This window comes from Falco punctatus (assembly GCF_963210335.1).
Source record: "Falco punctatus genome assembly, chromosome: 2".
NCBI classification, from domain to species: Eukaryota; Metazoa; Chordata; class Aves; order Falconiformes; family Falconidae; genus Falco; species Falco punctatus.
This window is the reverse complement of record NC_137581.1, coordinates 5,687,113-5,713,197: the sequence shown is the minus strand read 5'-3', so window position 1 is coordinate 5,713,197 and position 26,085 is coordinate 5,687,113. Positions and strand designations below refer to the sequence as shown.

The 26,085-nt window shown below is 42.5% G+C and overlaps 1 protein-coding gene across 9 annotated transcripts in view; it reads left to right on the top strand.

Annotated features, from left to right (window-relative positions):
- TENM4 (teneurin transmembrane protein 4) overlaps positions 1–26,085 on the top strand; it is a 762,970-nt gene that overhangs the window by 134,603 nt on the left and 602,282 nt on the right. For 4 of the 9 annotated variants that reach the window (XM_080374862.1, XM_080374861.1, XM_080374858.1 and 1 more), the window contains exon 1: positions 34–24,410. The exons of 1 other annotated variant lie outside the window; for it this stretch is intronic. The gene's annotated coding sequence lies outside the window, so the exon portion shown is untranslated. Of the gene's footprint in view, positions 1–33; positions 24,411–26,085 lie in introns of those variants that run through there. 4 more of the 9 variants (XM_080374857.1, XM_080374864.1, XM_080374865.1 and 1 more) reach the window with 1 other exon arrangement.

Sequence of the window (26,085 nt, the reverse complement as noted above, 5' to 3'; positions counted from 1 at the left end):
TCCCTTTCCCTTTCCCTTTCCCTTTCCCTTTCCCTTCCCCTTCCCCTTCCCCTTCCCCTTCCCCTTCCCCTTCCCCTTCCCTTTTTCTTCTCTGTCTAAAAACCACATCACATTTTTTTTGCTGTTTCTTTTTTGCAGTGGGTGAACCTTCATTTGAGCAATAAAGAAAAGACACATCCAAAATATTTGTAGCTTATTAAAACGACCTGAGATGGTCTCAAGGCTATCTTTTCTCAGGACAGGATGATGGGGAAAACCTAACATCCACTTAATTTGGTTAAAAATAATTAGACTCATAAGTGTAAACATGTTTCATATCATGAGGTGTAGGAAGATCTAAGCACTGCGGTTTCAAATGCCAATAGCTGTGCAAATTGCAGAGCCTTTCATGAGGTTCATTGAGTCCTTAATCATACAAACTCCCAGGGGCTGAAGAGCCGTTCAGTCTGGGAAAACAAAGCTGAGTCTGAATGGCAGAGATTTCCCTGGTAAACATCTCTAACCTCTCTTTATGAGGTGTGTGAGGAGGTCACCAAACCAAATCAGGAGATAGAGAACAGGGGATAGGGTCATACCCAAGGAGTTTAAGGAATTTTAAGATGGCTGTTGTGAAGAAAATGTGCAAAAAATCCAGGGAAACTGTGCTGAGACCTAGGCCTTTCAGAACAAGTGGTGCAACTCCAGGCAACGAGAACTGTGGGATTATGGAAAAAATCAAGGAATAAAATTTTTGCTGTTGACTTCACTTAGAGGCAGAATTTCATGTTAGGGCTCCTGAGATTTATTCCCTTGTCATTCAAGTCTCATGTCCTTTGGGGGTGTTGTGCAGCATGGACTTGTCATCTGCTTCAAGGAGAGGAAAGGGCTAACGGGGAAGGCTTAATTGAGGTGATCTGAACTTGAGAGGAGGTGGTGCAAAGGCAGTCTCAGTGACAAACCTAGTCAGAGGAGAAAGCTGGCCACTACCAGCATCAGTGCAGGGGGACCCCCTAGGAGAGAAAGGAACTGAGCCACGGGCCCATGGCGGGATCTGAGGATGGGCTGCTGAGAGCACACAAGACAAATGTGCGAGGCCAAGGACTCACAAGATGCATGTCAGGAGTAGAAAATTTAACCTTCAGAAATCTAGTGAGTCTGCAAGTGCCACCTGTGTCCCTTATCCCTTTCTGCCCCTCTCCCCATGCAAGGACCATGGCTCAGGTGACAGTATCCGCTGCTTGTAAGATGGATGGGTCAAGGATCCAATAAGTCAGGACATGCCAGCTATCCCAAAAGACTCCCCATGTTTTTCACCTTTATTCCTAGTCCTACTTCATGGCAGAGTCACACCTTTACTAAAGACCCAGTTAAGCACAGTGGTTTTGAGGTTACAGTACAGGCCAGCTAAAAAAATATCTCTGAACCTGCCACAGACTTGGTCTAGAAACTTGAGAAGTCTCCTAACCTCTTCATGTCTGTGTTGACCTATTGATAAATTAAGGACAATAATATTTATCTCTTTGATGAGGTGATATCATGAAGTCGAATTCATTAATAGACATCAAGTCTCCAGAGCTCCTTAGAGTACAGGCTTTGCTGTGACAGTCTGGTTTTCCGTCTGGATTCCTGAAGCCTTATGCAATTATTCTGTCCATCCATCTCTTTATCAGCCCCCTTTCTAAAAACGGAAATCATCGTTGAATTAATCATGTAGGACAAGGGCTCAAAGTTGCCAAGAAAATATAATGAGGCACTGGTAAGTTCCATGAAAACTACTGGGAGAGTAGGAAGAAAAGACTGCAATTAATACACTCCAAATGTGGGAGGAACCCTCAGTTTAGGAAGGCTGTGACAGGAATTTTTTCTGCTTGGTCTGACCCTGCACAATCAGCCTGTAGGTAGTGACCGGCCAGCTACCACACGTGTATTTTGGAACCACAGTTCCAAAGTTGGAAACACACAGAATGCAGTGCCTTTTGCCAGCTGGTCATTGCTAGACTTAGGAGAGAGCCTGAAGGCACGGAGGGTACCGAGGGGAAATGGTTATCCTCAGGGTATCTGCGGGCTTTGGAAGTGAGGGCTGAGGTCACAGGGAAATGAGGAAGGAAGGGGGAAAAAGAAGGGGTTGTTGTGGTGCAGGGAGGCAGTAGACAGAGCAGAGCAGAAAGCCATCGGTGGCTCTGTGAGTTCCCCTACTTGCAGTTATACTTGTTAATTATTATTAGAACATCTGTTTACTATTTTGAATGGCCGATTTCAAAAGAGTTTATAAAATTACAGGAAATGAGACAGAAATGTGAAAATATTTGTGTGTGTGTGTGTGACCCAACATTTATTTCTGAAAACATTCATTAGTAAGGGAAGCCTCAGAAAAACATTTCAAAAATGTGTATTTAACTCAAAAACCCAAATTACGGGAATAAAATCAGCTTCATCTTTGATACTGACATTCAACAGGGAACATTGAAACCCTGTTATACAACTAATCTGAAAAACACAATAGCTACTAACAATTTTTCAAGGAATGAAGCCATTGTAGCTGTGGGATCAGGTACTGCTCCTGCTTTGACAAGGAAAGATTTGGGTTGTCAAACATTCTGCATGCTGCAGCGCATAACACACGTTCAAGTGACGTTCAGTCCGTAAGGAAAGGTAATTCCCAACAGCTTTATAACGCTGTACATCCCTCAGTATGGCACCAAAGAAGACCAGCACTGATGTTGGCTTCAAGTAAGTCTACATGTTTGTTACAAGGGGATAAGAAGTGTTTGGTGTGAAAGCTGAACAGTGGAAGAGATGAAGCTGGATGGTGATGGTGGTGGTGACTGGATGGCAAGGCTTAGTTTTCATGGACATAAATGGCATTTTACGTCCAAGAACACAATTGGAAAAGGGTTTTGTGTGTGTGACCTCATCAATATATTTTTTTAAATTATTATTACAAGAATGTATAACTGATTCCTTGATGTGTATAATAGTCATATACCCATCTGGCAGAGAGATGGTAAGTCAGAACTGCCAAACCAGATGAGCTACTAGGAAGTTTGCTATGCCTGTTAGATATCACAGATTAAAATGAATAATCTCAGCATCTATGAAAAACAGGGTCTCCTATGCTTTCTTCAAACACATCTCTATTCTAAGTTCAGATGCAGGTGTAAGTCCAAGAGAACTTTATCTTTTGTGCATCTTTAAGTAAAGAGGAGGTGCAGGGAGAAAGACTGTAGTACAAACGTTATGTGTCCATACTTGGTTTCACTTTGATGGTGCAAGGAAACTGTCCTCCAAAATATGCACTTCAGGCTTGTTTAGACTAATGTGTCATTAACTGCTGCTTAGGCAATGCATAAATATTTGTTTCTGGGATGAAGGCCACTCCTAGTATTAGGAACTGGGTTTTGGACAAAATGCACTTCATTTTTAATTTTTTTCTTAATGAAGTAAATCAACTAACTTACTGCCTATGAGAAGAGGTGGGTGTAACTTCTTTTACACTGTCAAACAAACAGACTAGCACATTCCTAAACACCAGTAACATGCTCATTTTCAAGCAAGATGCCTGATCCCTATAATTTCCAATGCCAAGAGTCAAGTAATAGGAGAGAAGTGGCAGAGAAACAATGATTCTACTACCTATATGTGGGAGGGAAATAAAGTTTTGTGATTCAAATTCAACAGGAATATGTGGAATATTGTTATGTCTTTAAAGTTCCAATACGTTGGAGACCTGGGCAACTTGCAAAGTTTTGATATAATGGAAATGAAGGTAAACTAAAATTTAGCCTGGAAAACAAGTACTGTGTTCTGTTCCAAAAGAAGAATCGCTACTGCTCTGTTTGTGTCCTAAATCTTTTAAAAAATCAATGAATCATAGAATGATTTGGGTGGAAGTGACCTTCAAGACCACCCAGTCCCACCCCCTGCCAGGGGCAGGGCCCCCTCCCCCCAGCCCAGGCTGCTCCCAGCCCCGTCCAGCCTGGCCTTGAGCCCTGCCAGGGATGGGGCACCCACAGCTGCTCTGGGCAGCCTGGGCCAGCGCCTCGCCGCCCTCATGGGGAAGGGTTTCTTCCTAATCCTGATCTAAATCTACTTTATTTTAGCTTAAAATTGTTACCCCTTATCCTATCACTACAGGCCCTGGTAAAAAGTCTCCATCTTTCTTATAAGCCTCCTGTAAGTACTGAAAGGCCACAATAAGGTCTCCCCAGAGCCTTCTCTTCTCCATGCTGACGAAGCCCAACTCTCTCAGCTTTTCTTCATAGGCGAGGTGCTCCAGCCCCCTGACATTTTCCATGGCCCTCCTCTTGACCTGCTCTAGTAGGTCCATGTCTTTCATGTGCTTGGGGCCTCAGAGCTGGACACAGTACTCAGCACTCCAGGTGAGGTCTCATGAGAGTGAAGGCACAAAGTATTGCCGCTTTTTGCCTTCCAGTAAACCATTTTTTTAATTTTATTTATATATTTTTACTTTGGTAGCCTAACAAAGACCCTGTGGGTTCATAAGAAGCACCTTGGTTCTGTATCTCCAGATGCCTTTTCCTACTAAGTTCACAGACTTTCCCATTTTAGACTATTTCTACTGCTTCTCACCTTCTTTTACCTTTTCATTCAAATATTCCTAGACTCTCTCTACCAATGAAATTTATCTGACAGTGCTACCAAACAGACCTTCAGAGAGGTCCTCGTTCAAGAATCTCTCTTCTACAAACCTTTCTACATCCTCCACACATTCAGGAAACTTCTAAAAATACCCAATATCTTTGTCAGGAACAGGCTCTGCCTTCCAGATCTTCATGCAGTGGTGATCTACACAAGCCCTCTCTTTGCATGAGCAAGTGCAGGGACAGCTTTTTGCCCAGATTTTTATATTCAGCCCTGCCAAGCAATTCAGCACTGCCATGCTCCCAGAGGGATCTACATCGGAACTTTTGTGTCGCTGGGTCTCTCACATCTATAAGCATTTCCATGGAGAAGAAGTCTGACGTGCAGTGTTGGAGTACTTTGGAGGAGTTTCCTCTCCCAGTGCTTATATACTACTTCTTTTGAAAGACAGCTTCCAGGACTATCATTCGAAGAAGTTTTCAGCATCTACTTTTATATTACATTTTAATTAAAAGGGAAAGGGGGCAAAACAGGTGAATCAGCTAGGAATGTAATCCAAGGAGGAAAACTGGAAAATTATACTTTATCTTGTAGGACTGTTTAAAATTGGCTAGAGTTTATCTTGAAATCTTGTGTGCATAGTATGCATGTGTGTATATCTATCTGTGTGTGTTTATGTATATATGCATGTGTATATAAGCACAAACACGTAGAAGTCTTCAGGAGTTTATACAGTACTTTTACATTATCTATCAAGACTGTTTTTCCCTTTCCTATATTTAAGCCGAGTTTCTTAAGTTCATGAATCCAAGGCATCCTCAGAAATATCTGCATATGAACTGCAGCCAAGTCCTAAGGGAGACTTGCATGGCATTTGCACACCCTGTTGACATTTAGAACAAAAGTCAAGCCCTGAAAACATAAAAAAATTATGGGTTAGCTCTCTTTTCACTGCCTGCATAAATTAGCAATACTGTCATCCTTGTCATTTAATACTATGGCTGCATCAGTGTAGAAATTCATATTTACAGCACCGACCCACCAGTCTTTGAACCTTGAGAATGGGGAATAGATTTCACAATGGGCTGCAGTGGATTCACTTATGAAATCTTTGCAGAGTTGCAGCAGCTACCATGTATTGGTGATGGAAAGAAAAAATACTGAACTCTTTTTCTGTGTAGGAACACATATTAACTTTTATTAGTGGCCCAAAATCCTTGTTGAAGGTCTAGAATTCTGCTGAATGAAGAATGCAGCCTCCTAATAATCTTTGATATAATGATTACTACCGGTCCTCTTGATTTTAGTGGCCAAAGAGAGCTTGTCCAAGGCCACCTGACTTCTTGACAGTACTCTTTTCCTTCTTGAGTTGGTGGACGATTTGGCAAGCTTTGAAAGCATCCTAGCTTAGATAGGGAGCCTGAGATTTTCAGCACTCTTAGTTAAAAAATGTGCTTCTGAAAGAATTTGGCTCCAGCCCCTTTGGCTGCCCAAATTATATTTATAGTCAAACTTGGCATCTACCTGACACAGATCTCCAGGCAGCTTTACAAATCACTGCTCTCCTCAGTTTACAAAGAAGGTAAGAAGACTTGAGCACACAGTTGCTCAGTAGCAGTTGTCCAGACTCCTGGTCTGAAGAGTTACACTCTGAACTTCAGCATCCCTGCAATGTTAGAAACTATATAGTCTGGAACAAAACTAAACAAAGCTATCTTGATTCAGCCTGAATGCTACTGTGGTAGGTCTAAAGAAAAAGAAAAAAGGTATAAATATAAATGCAAGCTACTGATCCTATGGTTAGAATGTCAGTAAGGACACTTTAATACTATTTATAGAGAAAGTGTATATATAGTATTAAGGAGATGAGTGTATTTTATCTTCTGTCAATGCGTAAAGCTGTCTGAGTGTAATAACTCTCAGCTGGCCCTACCTCTGCGCAGACTGCTTACAAATCATTGCAAACATTTGTACAGAGCAAAGCACGAGACACACATGAATGGAAAAAAGCTGCAGGAAAAGCCCAGTCCTGAGCAGGGACGCCTCTGGAGAGACCTTTATGTGTCTTACTATGTAAAGCCAAAATCCACAAGAATGGTGAAGTCACACTTAGCTCCATAATATTTACTGTAGTTTGCAGGTCTGATAGAGCTTTACAAAGCCGATGGTCAAATGCTGCAGCTCTTCTGAAACCAATCTTCTGCTGCGGATGGGAAAACATTTGGTATGAAATATTTCAGCAGAATTAGCCTTCTTTCTGGCAGAGGATATCAAAGAACTCTGAAAGGTTCAGAAAGTGTGTGTTATTTAACTTTTCTGAATGAGAGAAACTGAGGCTCAGAAGTGCCTTGTCTGGGGACTGAAACTTCACTGTGGCATCTTCTGTTCAGACCCTGTGAGCACTGTGACTTGTCCTGGTGTAGAACGAGGCCATGGAGGCTACGGTACCACTCTGAGTGTGCATTAACATATACAGACCAGAACAGTTTCGCCTTGTTGGTAAACACATGCTATATTATTTTGTATTTCATTTCTACAAAAAGCATTCTGTCTTTTGCGTTGTTTTTTTTTGTTGTTTGTTTGGTTTGGTTTGGTTTGTGGTGTGTTTTTGTTTTCCTTTTCAAATCAACTTACAGAAGAAATAGCATCTTTGGGGAAAAAAAATAAGGTCAATATTTCCTCCCTAATCAGCCTCATGGCCTCGTTCTTTCTCCAGCAGGATGATGGGCTGGTTGCAGCCCTGCCAAACCTGCCTGTCCTCAGCCAAATGTGACAATCCCTGGGAAGCACCTGGTCCAGTTCTTGCCTTGCCTCGGGTCTCTCCCTCCATCACTGTCCCTGCTCAGGCTCACCACATTGCAGGCAGTCACTTTAATGAGAGGGAAGAAAGTATTTTCTTCTTCTTTCCCTTTGCAAGGGAAGTCACCATTGAGCTGTATTCCCTTTCTGATTTTATTTATATGCCTGTTATTTTTCCTGGTCAATGGAGAGCAGTAATTACAGGAAACATTTGGAAAGTAAGGTGGAAGCCATTTTAGAAGTTAGTTGGAGAGATTAAAATGTTAATATAATTTCCAGTACCATACCCTAACTGTATGGACATCCGTTGCCAAATTAATGCGTGCAGTAGGAGATAATCAGGGATATTAGACATAGACCAAATGCTATTTCAAATAAAGCACCTGTGCTGTGAGCAGTATGCTCTATCATTTAGTTGTCTTTCCTTGCTTGAAGTAAGGAAATGAGAATTTCTTTGTGAGGAAAAAGGAAGAAAGAAGATAGTTTGTTTCCTACTGGTTCAGAGAGTAGTCCCTTTAATACACATTGTAAAACATTCTGACTAGCTTTTCTTTTTCTTTTTTTTCTATTTCTCTTCCCCCCCCCCCCCCTTTTTTTTATCTTTTCCTTTTCCTTCTTTTTCTTTTTTGCCTTCTTCTTTATTTCTTTTCTTCTTTACTGTTTGAATATGAATAAAGAAGCGCCTATGGAGGTTGTCATCGGTTTGACACAGTAAGTGGAAGCCTAATTTTCCACACTTCCAATGAGATTTAAATCTCAAAGGCATGAATGACCACTGCAGACTAACCTCATTTCTGTAATTTCTTTGGCTCCAGTGCAGTTTTACATAGGATAAATTTAGTCATTATTTTCAAATGTGAGCTAATAACCCATATTTTCTGTTTTGCACATCTGTCATCGTGTGATTTCTTGAAATTCAGGTGCAAAGCATTGAACTGGAGGGACAGTGCTTAGATCATTTTATGTCCCTAATTTTTCCACTTCCGTTGGATAGCTTTTCTAGGACAACTCCGGTCTGTGTCATAGATCTTCAGGAGGAATTCTGCCTTGATATCTAGGAATATTTTGATATCCCATAGTTTTAGTCTCTCTCAGCTGTCGCCTTCCATCATCATAACAAGAGCTATCCTACTAGTTTAACCCTCTAATCCCTGCAGAAATGCTAGTGTGGCCATAGCCTGGGATGCCATGGGCTGAGGCGTGTGTCCCTCAGGCTGTCATTTTAGTTTTTGTCACATGGCTTTCTTCATACTTGTACTTGGATAAAGAAATGCACTTTGAATTCTGGTCTTCTTGAGCTACAGCTACGTGAGCAACATAGTACAGCACAGCAGGAGCAGATTCATAGACTGAAGGAGCTTTTTCTGAAGATCTGACATCCCCATTATATTTTTTTTTTTTGGTGTGTTGTTTCGAGCTAGCTCTACTCTAGTCCCATAGAGTAAATGAACTTTGGTGGCTGGAACATATCAAGTCAACTTCTGTAGCCCATCTTCCCCTTCACTTCTATCTGAAAGGGATCTAGTTTGCTCCAAGGCAACTCTGAGGTGCAAACCAAATCACAGGGAGTGGGGACCATCAACAGATTTGCCTCAATAGCATGCTCCTGATACAAATTAAAATGCCAGTGTAGATGTATACATGTGAGGTACAGAAAACTTGTTTCCTTTTTATTTCCAGTATCATAGGGCTGCTTATTTAACACCTACTCTGGATGCCGTTGCTCCTTCTGTTTGCAATAGTCATCTCTGGTGGTTTAGATGGGTGTCATGATTCAGTTTGCGAGGCAAATGCCACCCCTCTCCCCTCTAAAAATAAATGAATAAGTAGTAAAATGACTTAATCTCTCTGTATTTCCTCACTCCCCATTTTTTCATACAGAAGAGGTATTTGTTGGCGTTTTACTGAGGCTGGATTTAGAAATGAAGCTTCAATGTGAAGCACAGAACAAGCCTTGTTTCACGGTGGTGTGGGTAAATGTGACTGAGGGGGTAGTGTAGTTTACCAGACCATCAAGATTACATGAAATCTGGGGAAAATGCACATCCTTTACAAAACCAGGTTATTTGAGGAAGATAGTAGGTAAACAAGAATGGTTTGTGCACAAAACATAAGCTTCACTTTCATTTTTTTCCACTTTCTAATGGGCAATATCTTTGTAATAAATGGAGCCCTCTCCTCTTCAGCTGCGTATCCTGTTGTGAAACATGCTTTTGTCTCCCTGCAATGGCTCTCTAGCTCTTCAAAAAAATCTTTATAGGGTTTAGAGTATTGATGATAAAGTGCTACCAGATTCCTTTTACAAGAATACTTACGAGAGGATGATGACAAGGATGATATCAGAAAAATGGCAGAGTATCAGGAGGCCACTCATGGGAGATGCAGAGACTGCTGGCCAGCCTTGGCTTACCAGGACTTTCCCACGGATATGCAAAGCCTGTAGCAGTCAACAGGCTTACAGGGGTGGTGGACCAGCTGGGATGGGTCCCACAAGACTAATGGAGCAAGTCATGAGTATTTCTCCCGAGGGAAATATAACACCTTAAAGATTAGGAAATATTCTGCAAACTTCAGATAGAAAAAAAAAAAAATTTCCATCTGGCCTATACATTTCTACAGCCCACAACTGACTCTGGTCATAAACCCACTGATGTTTACAAAGTAAACAAAGGGATTAGATGGGGAAACATATCAGTTATACAGTATCCCACTAGGTATTTTAATGCCTGAAGATGATGCAAGAGGGGAGCAGGGGAGATGGCTCGCAGACAGATTCTTCTTTCCACTAATTTATTCGGTGCTCCACATTCCCTTGACCTCTGATCTTGGATAAGCACCAAAACAAGTCTGATCAGTGCATGTTTATATTGACATCAGTATATTAAAAAACCCCAAAAGCACTCCCTGACTGGCACTGCAAGGGGTCCAAAGGGCTGTGTGTGTGTGCATGGCTGTGCGTAGCTGTGTACAGACAGTTCATTCTTCTTTTAAGAAGTGTTACATGCCCAGGCTGTGGTATTCTGCCTCCTTTCGAAACGTGTCAGCTTAAACAGTCTCTGCAGCACACATCCCTTTCTTCTAGTCCTATTTTTTTTTTTTCTGTGTGCTGTAAGAGCTGCTCTGTTCCACCCCGCCGTCAGCAACGGAGATTTTTTACATAAAGAGAAGTTACTGAAATGATCCGTGGGCACTTCATTATCACTGGTGTGCTGGATGATAGGGGTTGGAGTATCTGTGGTACCTGTAGAACTATCCTGGGATGGAGGGAGGCAGGTAACAGTCTGGGCTGCCTCCAGCAGAGGGAAGTGGTACACACGCTGTGCAGAGCAGCCGGCAGAAATGTCAGGTCTCCTCTCTGCAGGGCTGAATCTTCCCCACACGCGCACCTCATTTAATCCCCTCTGGCTCCTCACCGCGATGGTCCTTACCTTCCCGTTCCCCCAGACCAAGAAATGAGGCGTCCCCAGGCCAACTCTCACATACACCACCCCTGCAATAGGACTTACATAGATGTTGGATTTTAAGTCCCAGAGTAAGTGCTGGGAAACACAGGTGCAACCAGGGCTCCAAAAGCTGTTTTGCTTTTAAGTGTAAGGTTTTAGTATTATATGCCAAAGGCTACTTTAAACCGGGGTTGCCTTTTCCCTGAAGCAGGGATGGCAGAGGGACCCCCTTGAAAGGTCCCCAGCTGGTCCCAGCGCTGCCTACGAATGAATCCGTGCACGGATGCACACTCATTCCTGCACACCTACACAGAGCTGAAGGCTGCCCAGAAACATAGTTGTGAGGCATTTTTTCCTCTCCTTTTGCTTGTCACACATCTTTCTGTCACAGGGTCCCTTTTGCTTATACGCAAACACACACACACAGAACAAAAATGCACTCACATCTCACATGCAAGAAATTCTTTGAGCACTTCTCCTTGATAGTTATACACTTTAAAAACATATTTAACTCTTCCCTTAGCTTCTCTGCCTTTAGAAAAAGTAGAAGCCTGCTGGAGATTAATTTACGGAGAAGATAATGTCCTTAACCTACACTTCCCTGAACTGCCTTAATACTGTTTGCAAAGCAGCCAGATGACTTTGTCTCCTCCTCACCCCATCTAGAGCTGCAGGGAGGCAAGTTTTGCCTCGAGCTTTCAACCTTTTGATGCACGGATTTTCCACGCTGAGCTACAGTAGGTGGGTAACAAGAAGATCCTATTAAAGTGAAATCAAGTAGCAAAAGGATTGTCAGCTCAGCAAATCAGAAACATATAGTACCTATCCTTCCTTCACCGCATTCCTTCCTGCTCACTAGAAAAAAAGAAAGCGGGGTGGGGGGGTGGGGAGGTGGTGAAAGGGGAGAAAAGAACAACAGAGAGCAATAGCAGCACTGGTAAAGTCTTGATTTTATATGTAGGAAATTAATCGTTGCTGCTAAAGACACAGCCTCTTTAATGAAGAGGCTGCTGCAATATCATCGCAACAACTAGCAACCCACATGTTTGATTACAACAGGTTGAGCCAGTGCGTGCTCCCCTGTGCCACACTCAGAAAAAAATAAATCAAATGTCTATACCTGGGGCTCCTTCATTTCCTACGCAGAGATCTACTTTAATGCAGGCTTTTCACGGTACCTTTCTTTGCCAAGAAGGGGCTGGTGATGGCTTATTTACCTACTTACCTGTCCTTGAGCTATGTGGCTTTTATTTGAATAAATTAAACCGGCTGTTTCAAGTGATGCTTTTAGCCTCTTGAGTCTGGATCTAATTCTCAAAAGAGTTTTTGCTTAAAACCTGTTTTTCAAGGTTTCAACCAAGTATCGACAGTCTGCAGGATGCAGTTTTCTTAAAGGACCTTGGTGCCTATGGGTAAGACAAAGTATCATCCTATCTGGCTACCTTGCCTGCTTTGAGGTCTCTCATATATTGATGATAGACTAAAAGTGGAATGAGGGCTTGCTAAAACAAGGAAACTTGTCTTTTTCAGTTGAGTTGCTTTGCTTGTTTGCTGTGTGTAACTATGGGACTGGATTTTCAGCTGTCAGGAGTTACTTTAAATCCATTGCTAGCACATATGTTTAGTTTTTTAATGCTGTAATAGTATTTTTAATCTTCCTGAGTGGATACACCCATTTGCTTTGCTTTGCTTTGCGTGACTAATTCTGTCTTCCCGGATATTGGTGCTAAATACCTGAAAAACTCTTATAGTTAAGAAGTTTGATTTTAGTATCTAAAGCAGAGGAAAATCTCAACTTCTGGTTTTGGTGACAGGGGTCTTTGTCATTTATTTTCCAGGATCTCAGCAGCAGCAAAATTGCAGGGGCCAAATGCTCATTTGTATAAGCTGACTTATCTCTGAGGCAAGGAATTCTATGGTTCATCAGAACCTGTTGTTATGGACATGGGGTGATTTTTTTTTTTTTTTCCCCCCTGGGAGCCTAAGAGAAGAAATAAAAACCCGCAGCGTGAAATAGAAAAATATGTCCTAAAAATATGCAGAAGAAAATACGTTTTCTTATTAATACTCTGCAGAAAGTTTTAAAAATTGTGACCCAGGCATAATAAAATGTAACATGTATTAAATCTGGCATGCTGCTATAGTGAACTGTTTTTTCTCTGTAGTTTAGCATTTGGTATTTTTTCTCTATGCTATGCATTATCACTGTATTCAAGCATATTGTGCTTTTACGTATGTACATACATTTAGAGGAGGAAGAGAGAAAAGCATAAGGATTGTAGAGAGCAAAAAACCAGAGGTCTGTTTCATTGCTGGAGTTGTCATGCATTCATCAGGACCAGGGTGCAATAGATGCCTTCAGTGCTCTCAGCAATGCTTAGGACAGAAGTACAGAGAAATATCCAAGCTCAGGCACTGTTCAGAAATGTTGGCTCACTGTTTACTACTGTGAGTAGCTAGAGTTCGTCATACATCGTGCTGGGCTCTTCAGTGACAATAAAATGGTCCCTGACTAGAGATCTGCATGCTTCACCCCAAATAAATTTGGGATAGTTCTGTTGCAGGCAAAACATTTATTCCAGATCTGGTCTGATGCACCTGAAATCAAAATTCTGACCTAAATAGAACAGTTATTATTAATATTATTATTATTGTCACTGCTGTTATCTCTGTGTAAACAAAATAACACATACCATGACCTAACTGCTGCTTTTATCTCTCTTTGTAATGCCCCAAATCCTGTAATCTAATTGTTATACATCCTTGCTCAAAAGAAAGGCTCAAATATTAGCTTAAGGTTGTAATAGCAATTAGCACTGCAGAAGCTTAAGCTATCTATGTAGATCACAGGGTTTGCTTACCCCGTATTTTATCAGTAGGTGAGCTTGGGCGCCTTACAATCTGACACTGGAAATCCTGAATTCAGCTGATTTTTTAGGTGTCTGTCAGTCCTGAATGTTTGTGTTCGATGTTTTATGCTGTGGGTGACCATGCACTAAGCACAGAAGGGCATGCAAGGGGTGAGGGAGGCGGGGGAATGGGGAAAACCATGTTTCTAGGAGTGGAGTGGTACTAAACAATGCCAAAATGTATTCGAAAGAGGAGCGACACTAGGATCTGCTTAACTGATGGTAGGACCAAGCCAGAGACGGGTTTTCATTTCCCACTGTCAGACCATGGGTAGTACCTCCCCCCGCACACCGTGCCTGCAGCTGGATGCAGAGGTGAGCCGGGCAGCTCTGCTGCCGCTTACATCAGGCAGGTTCCCCCATCAGAGATTTGGAGACTGGCTGCTCTGACTTTGCCACTGTGGCAAATTTGCTGCATACCTTTACTGAGAGCGTTTTAAATTGAACTTTTGAAATGTAATCCTGTTTGTCTTCTGGTGCCTCTGTTCATTGGCTGTGGAGGGGGAACCATAAGACTCCTTCCGTAGGTTGTCCTCTGCTCGTGTCCTGTTGTTCTGCTCTTTCCTTAACCTCTCCCTAATGGTAACCATCTGAAACAAGGTATAGGGTTATGAGGACCTTTACTTTTAACCAGAGCAGTTGTTCTTAGGCCCTGCAGATAAAAAGGAAGGACAGCCCTCACTGGAGAAGCAAGGTCCAACGCTGTCCCCCAGCACAGGAGGAACAACCAATTCGCTCCATTAGCAATTTAAATCACAGATTCTTCCCCGACAAAACCATACCCTCTGTCCTTCCTTTGCTTCTCCGCTTCAATAACACCATTTTCTCTTTCACCTCAGCCCTTGCCATGTCTTCATTTCCATTTTTCGTCTGTCCTCACACACACCTATTCCCTCTGCAAAGGTCTCCTCTCCCGCTCCGTGGCTGGCCAGATGCAGCGTGTGAAGATCCAACAAGTTACTAACAGGTAGCTGAGCTGGCCGGTTTGCACGTGCTGACTGGCCAGCTGGCAGCCTGAGCCAAGCAATTAACTAACGAGCTTATATCGCCGCCTTTCACTCAAACGAGCTGTGCTTTGTCGTTGTCTCCCACACCACTGATTTTCATAAAAGATGTGGGATATTTATGTCTTTTAAGCTTTTGCCTCTCTAGAGAATGGGGTGAAATTAGCCACCAGGTTCAGAATGTGTTGCTGGGTGCAGGACTGACAGATGGGGAGCCAGATGGACAGACAGTACTCCTATAAAAGCCTTATTTCCTTAGGAAAAAAGGCCGTTGGGTCTAAGCACTGCTAGTATGGGGTTATAGGATGGGGGGGCAGATTATGACCCTCATTAGCCGATGTCATGTGTCAGGCATTTCTGCAGAGAGATGTAGATTAAAAGCAAGCAAAGTACTTTATTTTGTTTTGAAGGTGTGAGTTTAAAGTACTGTTCTGTCTTCGGTAGATTCACAGCAAACTGGGGTAGCTACTCATTCAAAAGGGAAGGGCAAAGGCAGGCAAATTTGTCACTGGCTTCATTACTCCTTTGTGTATTGTCATTTAAAGGCATTCGTGTGGCTTTTCTTAATCCGACCCAATAGGCTCATGAAAGCTTTTCTGATGGTTTTCTTTACCCAGCCCAACAGGATAAATTAAATAGCATATTAAGACTGTAGTCTCTCATCCTGCAAATGACTGAACCCATCCTCTGACCCAGTTGCACTCTGAAAATGGCTGGATCAGACATGATCAAGCCTAACAAGCAATGTAGCCTATATCTGGGGATTTCAAACAAGAAAAAAATCTACTTTAAATCTACTGTCTACTGAATCTTAAACCCACTTAAACATCACTTTATAAAGCTGCAGTCACTAAATGTGAAAATGCTACAGCAAAAATTCAACCTCTGCAGCCCCTCTCTGGTGTGTAGTAGTAGTAGTGGTGTACGGTAGCAGTTCAGTTTTTGGACTCTTTGGTCCCTCTTAGACTCACGATTAACAGTCTATAGGATCAACCACTTATTTTATCTGGCCTCAGATACAGATGGTAATTTCTGTAGCATCCCTCCATTGTAGCATCCTCTGGCTTCTAGTGAGCTGGCATGTGAGGTGGGGAGTGTAAAGGAAGTGAAAGGTGAAATGCCACAGTTGGAAGGATCACCACATGCAGAGTTGATATGAGAGCAAAATTTAGCTCCAGTGGTTATCAGGTTCCCCCCCAGGACAGTTGGGGGGACCCTTGGTTCAACCCAATTACCTGCTTGAAGAACTGTGATCAGCAAGGGCACTTTCAGTTGTCCTCACTGCTGTGTTTATCTGAAGTCTGGATGCTTGTTTGTAGTTGTTGACTGCAGCGTGGGACAGTCCTGAAATGGAAAGAGTAAAAAGTTTCAGAAAGTAATGTCACTTGCTGCATTTTTGAAAGAAATGGTGTTACTCAGAATTTTATTTAAATGTGTAGGATAGCTCTCAAAACGTTTCATGCTTTTGATGCTATGCATAAAGTTATCACAGCTGAGGGTATCCAGTACAATAAAATAAGCACAGATGCTGCTGGAGCATTTCAGAACAACTTTCACTCCACATTTTCCATGTAATCCAATGCGCCTTCACTATCAAAAGCTTTGTAATCATCCCTCTTTCTTTTCTTTCACTGCAAAAGTTCCTCTTAAAAAAACATCAGGTCCATTCTTCAAAAATATTCACTGACTTCTGCAGGATGTTCTCATGTCTCTGAGTTCGAAGTTCTGTCGAAAATTTGCTTATATAGGATGGCAATCCAAATAATCTTATTTTATCTGAAAGTATATAAAGGTCATACCAAAATTTCATAACATCTCCACCTTACAAAAAAGAAGTTGCCTGCTTATGAGAGACTGTTATAAAGGAATTTTGCATCTGGTCCTACAAATGTACATGATTGTGACTCCTTGCAATGAATAAAGGGAAGAGATGTGAGCAGAGAGTGCAGGATAAGGTCCATAGCTTTTTTTTTTTTTTTTTTTTTTTAACCCTCCTATGGCATTTTAATGATAAAAGACCAATATCTGCCCTTGCTTAACCTCCAGCAACCCCACTGATTTCCTCGTTCATTCCAAATTGTAATGAATGACTTTACACACTGGAGTCCTTTTATTCTTTCTCTTCCAGATTGAGTGTCTCAGCCCAGACAATGGGCTCCTGCCTACATGAGTGTACGACTGACACAAAACCACTGACTTTAGCAGACGTGCTCCGTTGTGACTGAGAGCCAAAGCTGGTCTCTGATATATAAACTTTAATGGAGCATAAGCCAGGGAGGAACATGCAAGTAAGCACCATTTTTAACTCCTTAGTATAGCTTCTGTTTGTAATCAGCCCTGACTCATGGTTTATATACATAGGGTATGTATTAAATATCACTGTACTTGCACTGCTTGTATCTATTTGAAGTAATGATGGCTATTGTAGTACTGGTGGGACTTACAGTCTTTAATGCATTTATCCTCAAAACATCTGATAAAGTGAGGAAGTATTTTTATCTGTATCATATATAGAGGAAACTGAAGCCTAGATCATTTTTTGCTACACCAGGGAACTGAACCTCTATTTTCTGAGTTGAAAGCCAGCACTCAGACTGTTGGTCTGTCTTGATATGAGCAGTGCAAACAGGCACAGAGAGTAGCGCTTCTTGTAAATTGGGGATACTGAACTACTCGGTGATGATAGAGCAGACATGATAAATTGCTGACTGTTAAATAAAGTGTTTGGGAATTGTCACGTAGCTGCAGAGAGGCCACGCTATTATTAATGATGCACAAGGCATATATTTCAGCTTATTCTTCCATATCCATATTGACTCTGAAGTGCAAACAATAATACAAACTAGATTTTGCCGGTAAACTAACACAATTTATCTGGAGGACAGAGCAGAAAGCGGGAGCAGAGCCTGATTCTCCATGTTCGTGTGTGGTGGCGTGTCTGCTGATGGAAGCAGCCCGGGTGGGGGACAAAGAAAACTTTGATGCTGTTTACTTGTCTGGTGAGGATGCACTGAGACAGGCTCTTGGTTGAGCCCTAAGAGATTAACAAGTGATGAAAATGTGTATCAGAGATAGTATCGTACTCAGATCTGCTGTGCTGCTGCCACCAGCTCACCTTTGCTCTCTGTAATCACACAATAATGTGCTTACTTTGCCGTCTCAAAGTTTAACAATTGGTTCAACGCGTGGAAAAGAGATGCTTGAAGTGAAGGTGTTGGGGAAGTGGGGGCTTTATTCCATTGTCTCAGAGGTCATTCTTCGAAGGGAAAGGAGATGTCTCTGTTTCTGACCCATTCTTTTAGTAAGATCAGGGCTGTATGAGCGAAATAACTGGCTTTTCATTTCCCAAGAGCATCTAGCATGTGACTGGTAGCACTAGTAGTACATTCATATGAATTTTGCTATTGCACAAGCATAAATCTGGAGTGAGTCATTTAAAGCTGGTTGAGATAGGTGGCCTTATTGGAGGATAAGGAAATATTACACAGTTGTCTAAACCAGCAGATTTCACCAGGAAAAGTCTCCTTCACAATGAGATTATGGCTTGCATATCAGTGCAGATTGGCCTTCCAAGTTTTATTTGATTTCAAATATTGTTTGATATGCTACAGTATTTCATTGCAATTTAATGGCAATTCCCATTCACACAGCTATTCTAAATAGGTTCTTGCACATACCTATTACTTTGGTAGTCAGGTTTCTATATCAAATCCTGAACATTTCATTACTATTAAAAATATTAAAGTCATCTATTCCATCCATTTTGTACGGTGAGGTGAGCAGAACTGGATGTGAAGTCACAGTGCAGTGATAGGGTAATTATTGTTTAGAGGTTCTTCTAATATACTTACGGTCACTTATATTGAAGATGTATTATATTACAGTTGTTTGCAGCCATTTTTTCACATATTGTGGATTATGAAATATTCTATCCTGTCCCATGGATTAACAAAACCAACAACCATGCTTTAAATCCTGTAGAGGAAAATGTGACTATGAAAAGGTGTCATTTAATCCTCAGGGCAATTTGTATTCTTAGTGATATGATCTGCACCTCTTTGATGAAGATCTTCTTCCTCCTTCATAAGACATTAGTGGAATTTCCAGAGACAAAAGAGTCCTCGTTCTACTTCATTACAACGATTGAACCAGTTTCTGGATTGAAGGTGGCTGTATACGCTATATGCAGCATGTTTACACAATACCAGAGCACGCACTTGAAGAACAAGTGTCTTCCACAAAACTGGCCTCCTGAAATGCTTTGCTTAGTTAAAAAAAAAAAAAAAAAAAAAAAAAAAAAAGACACATGTACAGAGTGAAAATATAAATAATTCATAGAGAAAGAAAAAATAGTAGGCATAGGGAAAGGAGAAGAGAGACCTATACACTTACAGGACCTTCCACCTAATTGTCTACAAATAACTGCCTTGCATGTATTACCCACAACAGAGCGTGGTCTCTGGCAGTGTTGTAAGCCTGGATGTCAGCTGCAGAGCTCAGCTGCTGTTTGTAAACGGTCTTAACTGTGCTCTTGATTTTTCTGTGCTTACTGTATGTAGTTTTGTTTTATTGGCACTGTACTGTAAGCATATTCTGCACTATGCAAATATAAGAGCTGAGAAGCATATGGGACGAATCCTGCAACACTCACTCGGGCAAATGCCCAATTCACTTGATGGGAACTTTTCCTGAGTAAGCAGTAGGAGCAGATTCTCAGCTCCATCGCATGCCTCTGCTGATTCTCAGGTATGACAACAGACACTGGTACTTTGCAAACAAGGACAGAAACATTATAAGACCCAGTACTGTGGGTAGATGCTCAGTTCTGCCTTCCTTAAGCCCTGAGATCAACTGGAATGCTACAAAAGGCACAGTCAAGACAGAATGACCCTCTTCAACCTTTAGCATCTTGCTAAAAGTCAGCTAATAAAAATAAAGACCCTTCTTTCACTTCTGTCCCCACTCTGCTTCTGTCCACCTTATGATGCCAGTAGTGGAGACATCTCTCTGAGTCAATGAAGACTGATTTAAGCTGCAGGCATCCATGGAGTGAGGAGGAAGAGCAGGGAAATGCTTCTTTTTGTAAAAAGCCTCTGTGATTTCTGATCCACCACCCTGCTCAAGAGCTTTGGCAGAAAGGCAAAACATAACTCAGAGTAGGAATTTCAGCATTCAGCTCTGCATCTAGCTCTGGTTCAACTCTGCCATCCATAATACAAGAATGAAGTTTCAACGCTCACCTGTGCAGGTGGTTAAAAGCTCTGTCCCATACCCTGGTCTCTGTGTATTACATGGTCCATTCTGTGGTGACAAGGCACATGCTGTGAACTTCAGGTTTGTGTCCTACAAAAGCTCACATATATGCTTAACTTCTTATTTAACTCCAGTTTTGTCTACACTGCCCATGACAGCCTGATACATATCAAAGCAGCTGGATTTCTTCAATCTAGCTACCATGGGAACCAGTGCAGCAATGATGATGTAGTACAGACTTCAGCACGAGCCCAGCAGGGACACTGGCTACACACTTGGGGCTGCTAAAGTGCATTGAAGACTGGGCTGTGTGTCTGCAGCGCCAAAGTCATCCCTAACAGCTAGCCTAGCTTTAGCAGTGGTGCCCGTATCTTCCTTCGTCCTGCAGCCATATCCTTTCAGCAGTGCCCTATTAGAAACTTAGGCTGCAGCCCTTACTCACATGCCTTATCCTCATCCTCATGCACCGTTAAACCAAAATGACTAATTCAAATAGAGGTTTAAAGGTCAAACACTCCAGACCTGGTTTTGAAAACTCTTGTACGTGGCTTTTCCCCTTGTCAAAAAAAAAAAAACAAAAAACAAAACAAAACAGAAAAAAAAAAAAAAACACAAACAAACCAAAAAAAAACCCCTGTTCTCATCAGGAAATGTTGGCAAAAAGGGTTTAATTACAGAAATCATTTTGCTCCCTATGGAGAAAGCATGAAGAATGGCATATTTCCACATTTGAATTGCACATTCATCAAGAAAAGAGTGATTTCCCCTTAAGAACGTTCTGGAGGAGTAGAAAAGAGCATTGAACCCTGGGGTGTGTATTATTTTATAGTCTCTGAAAGGCAAATGGTTTCACTTCCATTGATTAAAATATATGAGTTTTCCCCTCTGGATTACTCTCCTGGAAATAGGGGGAAAAAAAACCTTTAGCAGTGGCTGTCAACTAGCACAGCACCTCTTGGCAAAGGGCTTACCTAACCCACTGAAGACACTTCTGCTGCTGAACTTCTTCAGCAAGAAACCTTTGACCATAGCAAATGTTGCTACTTTTTTTTGCTTGATGAATGGGGACTTGACGATAGGTGTTTCCATTGTTTTGTCGGAGCAAATGTCAACATGGAAACACAACCCAACACCAGGACTATTAAGGGCTAATTTGAGCGGCAGCTCCAGGACTTGCTCTCCTTGCTCTCCCAGCGTGCTAGGTCTAATAGGCTCATGCATTAGTCTTTTCAATCACCTTCTTGTTCCACAGATGTAGCTTTTTTTACAAATTCTGCAAAAAACACTGTTTGGAAGAGAGTTTGACTTAATAGCCTTTGTTCACAAGAAGCATTTCAACTGGGCAAAGCTGCTGTGGTGCAGGACACAGGTACAATATGGCAGGCTGGTGAACACTGACGTTTTGAAATGTACGTCTTCATAAAATATGCTCTGAATTGGTATGCAGCACACTTCTGCAACCACAGTAATTCACTGTGAATTGAAGCAGGGGGATTTTCCTAAGCAAAGTCGTTTTTTCCCATTAAATTACTAGTGATCTTTTTTTTCTCTCTCTCTCTCTCTTTTTTTTTTTTTTTCTCTTCTTCCAAGAGCATCATTGTCTAGTTCAGTTACCAGGGAAAGGCCAATTACACAAGCAGAGCTGATCTGTTAAACTTGGATTTACCAAACACAATTCAAACAAACAGCATTCCACTCCTTACTAGTTTTCTTTTAATAATGTTGCTGGAGTTAAATATATATATATATATAAAAAAATAAATAAATGACCAGAGTGAGCAGGCAAATTGAATAGAAGAATTTCAAAACTGCAGGAAAGTACCGCAAAGAAGTAAGAGCACTAAGAACAAGAAAAAGCAAAAGTTACATGCAATTGGAAGCGAAGATGTTCCATTTCCTTTCTAAAATCAAATGCAAACTGCTCATGTGACTGATTTAGTATTGAACAAGGGAGGGAAAATTGCTTCTTGGCATTTAAATGGAAATGTTTCTTGTTCAGAAATTTTGGAAGCTTGCATACTGTATGATTTTTGAAAGGCTTATACAATTACCATTGAATTTGGATGAGGTCTATTCCTAACAATATATATATTTCTCAAGTAAACTTTGCCCTTCCAGAGACCTAAATTACTTTGTCTAGAGTGTAGATTCCTGATGCGGAATATATTCCAGAGGCAATAAGGCAAATGCAAATGTATTTCATTCTTAATATGTATGACTGAAAAGAGTGAACTGCAGCAGCTATTTTGCAAAGCAGACCTCTATGTTGAGGACTCTCCTGTTTAAGATTATGTTCTGATTTGCTCTGTGCCTTTTCATCCTGATTTCTGGGTTTGGACTAGAGCACAGTCTTACCTCTTGCTTTCCACCAAGGCTGGAAATTTTAGGACAAGGAATAAAAACAAAATAGAAAAGGCAGTACATAGCAGGCTTGCACCTGGCTGATTTAAAGGCATGCCATGAAGAGGACAATTCCCATATAGCTCAAAGCACTGCACAAAGTACCGCAGTCCGATATGTTCAGCGCTCTTCTTACAATGCAGTTTTAGGGAGTAATCCAGTATCATGCTAAGATTTGTGGTGCCAGCATAAGCCATGTAGAGACTGTTGCAGAAAGTTTTGTACGAGTGGATTTTGAGGAGGGACCTGGAAGAGAAAAGTGTGATTATTTGGTGAATGACAAAATGATAGGCTGAGCGCAAACAGCAACAGGTGATGAATCCTGCTAGGGATAAATTACTGAGGACTTGCCCAAGATCAGGTAGCGAAGCAGTAATAGGGCTTGACACCTGGTAACACCACAGCCCTTTCTTCCTTCAGACCGTGTTGAACAGCAGCATTCAAAAGACCTAATTTCCTGTTACTACAGTTTTAAAACAAAATAATAATAATAAAAAAACCCCAACGCAACGCTACAAACATTTAAAAGGCAGAAATTGGTAACACTGATCTTCCTCCCGAAGAGGAAGTAACCTTAAATCATGCAACTGAAACCTTGCAGGCCTTCTTCCTGAGAATCTGATGTTAGTTATAAAAAAGCATAATTAATAATGGTGGTGATGATGATGATGAAAATTAAGAGATATCCCAACACCACTGTAAATGATGCTTCCTGAGCCCAAAAACAATATATTAGGCAGGTTGCTTAACTAGGGACAACAGAGGACCAGAGGTTTCCTCCTCATCATCACATGTGCTGAAGCTGTAGCCCACTTGACCCCAAGAAAAGAGAGGCTCACCAGGGCCAGGACATGAAAGCACCACTCAAGGCCCTCACCATCCTCCATCCTTGTCCCCATCCTGACCCCCATCCCATTCATATGCTGAAATCAATGCTCATTCCATCTCATCTCCATGCCTATGCAAAACCCATGCCCAAGCCCAGCCCATGGCTCACATGCTCAAGCACATCCTCTTCCCTCCCTATTACCTTGTAATGCTAATGTCCACACCCAACCCATCCCACCACCATGCCCATACTTATGCCCATGTGCATGTCATGCCCATGCCCGCTCCCTCCATGCTGCCGTCCACCTCCTCTTCATGCCATGCCCATGTCCATGCCTACTTATATCCCCTCTCCATGCCTATGTCCATGCCCATGCCCATGCCCATGAGCATGCCTGACTCTGCCTCATGCCCCTGCCATGCCTTGCCACCTTGCCCATGCCTATGTCCTCCCGCTCCCATGCTTATACCGTGCCCATACACACTCCCAGCTCCATCCCATGTCCACGCCATGTCTATGCCCACCCCTGCCCCACTCCTACATTATGCCAATGTCATGCTCGTGCCACCCTGCCCCATGCCTGTGTCATGCCCATGTCCATGCCCGTTCCCATCTCCTACTCTGCCCATCTCCTCCCCATGTCCATGCCCCCCACCCCATGCCCCTTCCCACCCAATACCCGTATCCATGCCATGCCCATCCCCTCCGCATGCCACCCCCATCCCCGCCCGTGCCCAGGCCACCCCCGTGCCGTGCCGTGCCGAGCGGTGCGCAGCAGCCGGCCGCATGTGTGCCTGTCATTCCCAGCCCGGGAGCGCCGGCTCCTGCCTCCCATTCATGTAACCTGTGTGTGTCTCTCTTTCTCTCTGTGTGTAACAGAGAGAGGGAGAGAGCGAGCGAGGCAAGGAGAGGAGGAGGAGGAGGGGGGAAGCTTTAAATAAAGCCTTTGGATTGCAGCTGCTTATTTTGGGCAGTCCAACCAGGGACGATTCCTGCCAGGAAAGAAGCTGGACCGGTCCTTTTCAATTTTTTTTTTTTTTTTTAATTTATTTTGATTTTTATTTTTGGGGGTGGCAGTGGTGTATTGCCGAGCTGCCTGCTAAGATGAGCTCCGGTGCCTGGCTGTAGTTGCCCACTTTGGGATCGCTGGACACATAAGTGGCATTTCGGTGGGGGGAAGCCTGCAGACATGGTAAGCTTCGCTTTTTGCTCTGAAAAGTGCATTTGTGCGATCGCCTCCCTCCAGTTTTCCCTTCCCCCTTTCCTCTTCCCACCAAACAGACAGGCACACGGGTTGGGGCTGAGGATAAGCTCCCTGAATCCCTGGTTTTTCCTCCCCACCATCCCTCCCTCCCAAGCCCAGCTCGTTTTCCTCCCCTCGCATCCCAGCCCTGCTGCTCCCTCCGCGCACAGTTTGCAGCAATGTAGCAGGAGGCAAAGATGCTGTTGGAGCTCCTGGCTGGGGTGGTGGGGACCAGACACCCCCAGACTGGCAAGACCTTGCTCCAGGGTATGTTTGGGGTGCCTTTTCCCATCCAGCCCCCCCACCCACCCCCGCCCCCCAACCCTTCCCTCTGCACCCCAGGCGGTGCGGCTGTGCCGGGGGGAAGGCAGCAGTGCAGATTTGGAGGCACTGGAGCAAGGATGCAGCTTTAAGATCAATCGGTGTTATTTATGTAATAGTAAAAGCCGAGAGGAAGGGGGGTGGGGTGGGGTGGGGTGGAGAAAGAAGTAAAAAAAAAAAAAAAAAAAGCAAAAAAAAAAGCAGTGCCTCGGTATTTCTCAGCTGCACAAAGCTCCTTTTGCTCTGTCTGAACCCCCCGCCCCGTCCCCATGTCCTGCTGCAGGGTGGTGCGTGGTGGAAGTGTGTGTGTGTGTATGTTTACATTTGGCTCTGTGATAGACTCAGGGATGGGGATGGGTAAGGGGTCTCCCATTTTCCAACGGGAGGGTAGGTTTGCCTCCAACAAAAATAAGAAAAACGCGCTTGACTGCAACTTGAGTGACAATTCTGTTTCTTAGGCATTAAATGTTAAAGCCCTGCTTCCAGCCGTGCCCTGCCAGTACTAAAAGCTCCCCCAAATAGTGTGGCGTTTGAGAAAAGATGCTAGAGTGCCTGGGAGAACTGCAGTGGTTCAGACTCATACTCGTATTCTCAGCAATTTGCATTTACAAATACAAATTTTGGCTGTTGAACATAAGAACAGGCTGCTACCAAAAGGCATTAGTTTCTTGGTAGTTGTTTTGATTAAAAATACATATATATATTCTTGGGCTAAAATATCTAGGATATTTTACTTGAAATAAGTAGTAGTTAAGGGATGCCAAATCCTTAAAAAATAAGTTAAAAAACTCTTAAAGTATTTGTAAGGCAGTAGGCATTTACTCTTTCTTGCCCTGACCATGCTTAGAAATTTGCAGTGGTTACAACCATGTAAGCACATGATTTGGAAAAAAAAAATAAAAATACATATTTATGCCACAGTCTTCCTTGCCTTATGGGGATACACAGTCTGAAATACATTTTTCATACAGCCAAACAGAGCTAAATAAATACTTATTGACTGGATAGACAAGACCATTCTGTGTCTTGAATGCATTTGCTCATGGCTCTTCCAGGAAAGTTCAATTCCTTATGATTAAAAAAAAAAAAAAAAAAAAAAACCAAACAACAAAAAACCAGCAGACATCAGAACCCTGAATCAAACTATAAAATAATTTCTCCACCTCCACCCTGTCTTCCTCCTTAACTTTTTGCAGTGAAGGCTCATCTAGAATTTATAGCTGCATTTTTTTATTTTTTTTTTTCTGAGAAAAGTCCCGTGTGAGGGGAGGGACATAAAATGAGAAAATGAGAACAAAGCTTT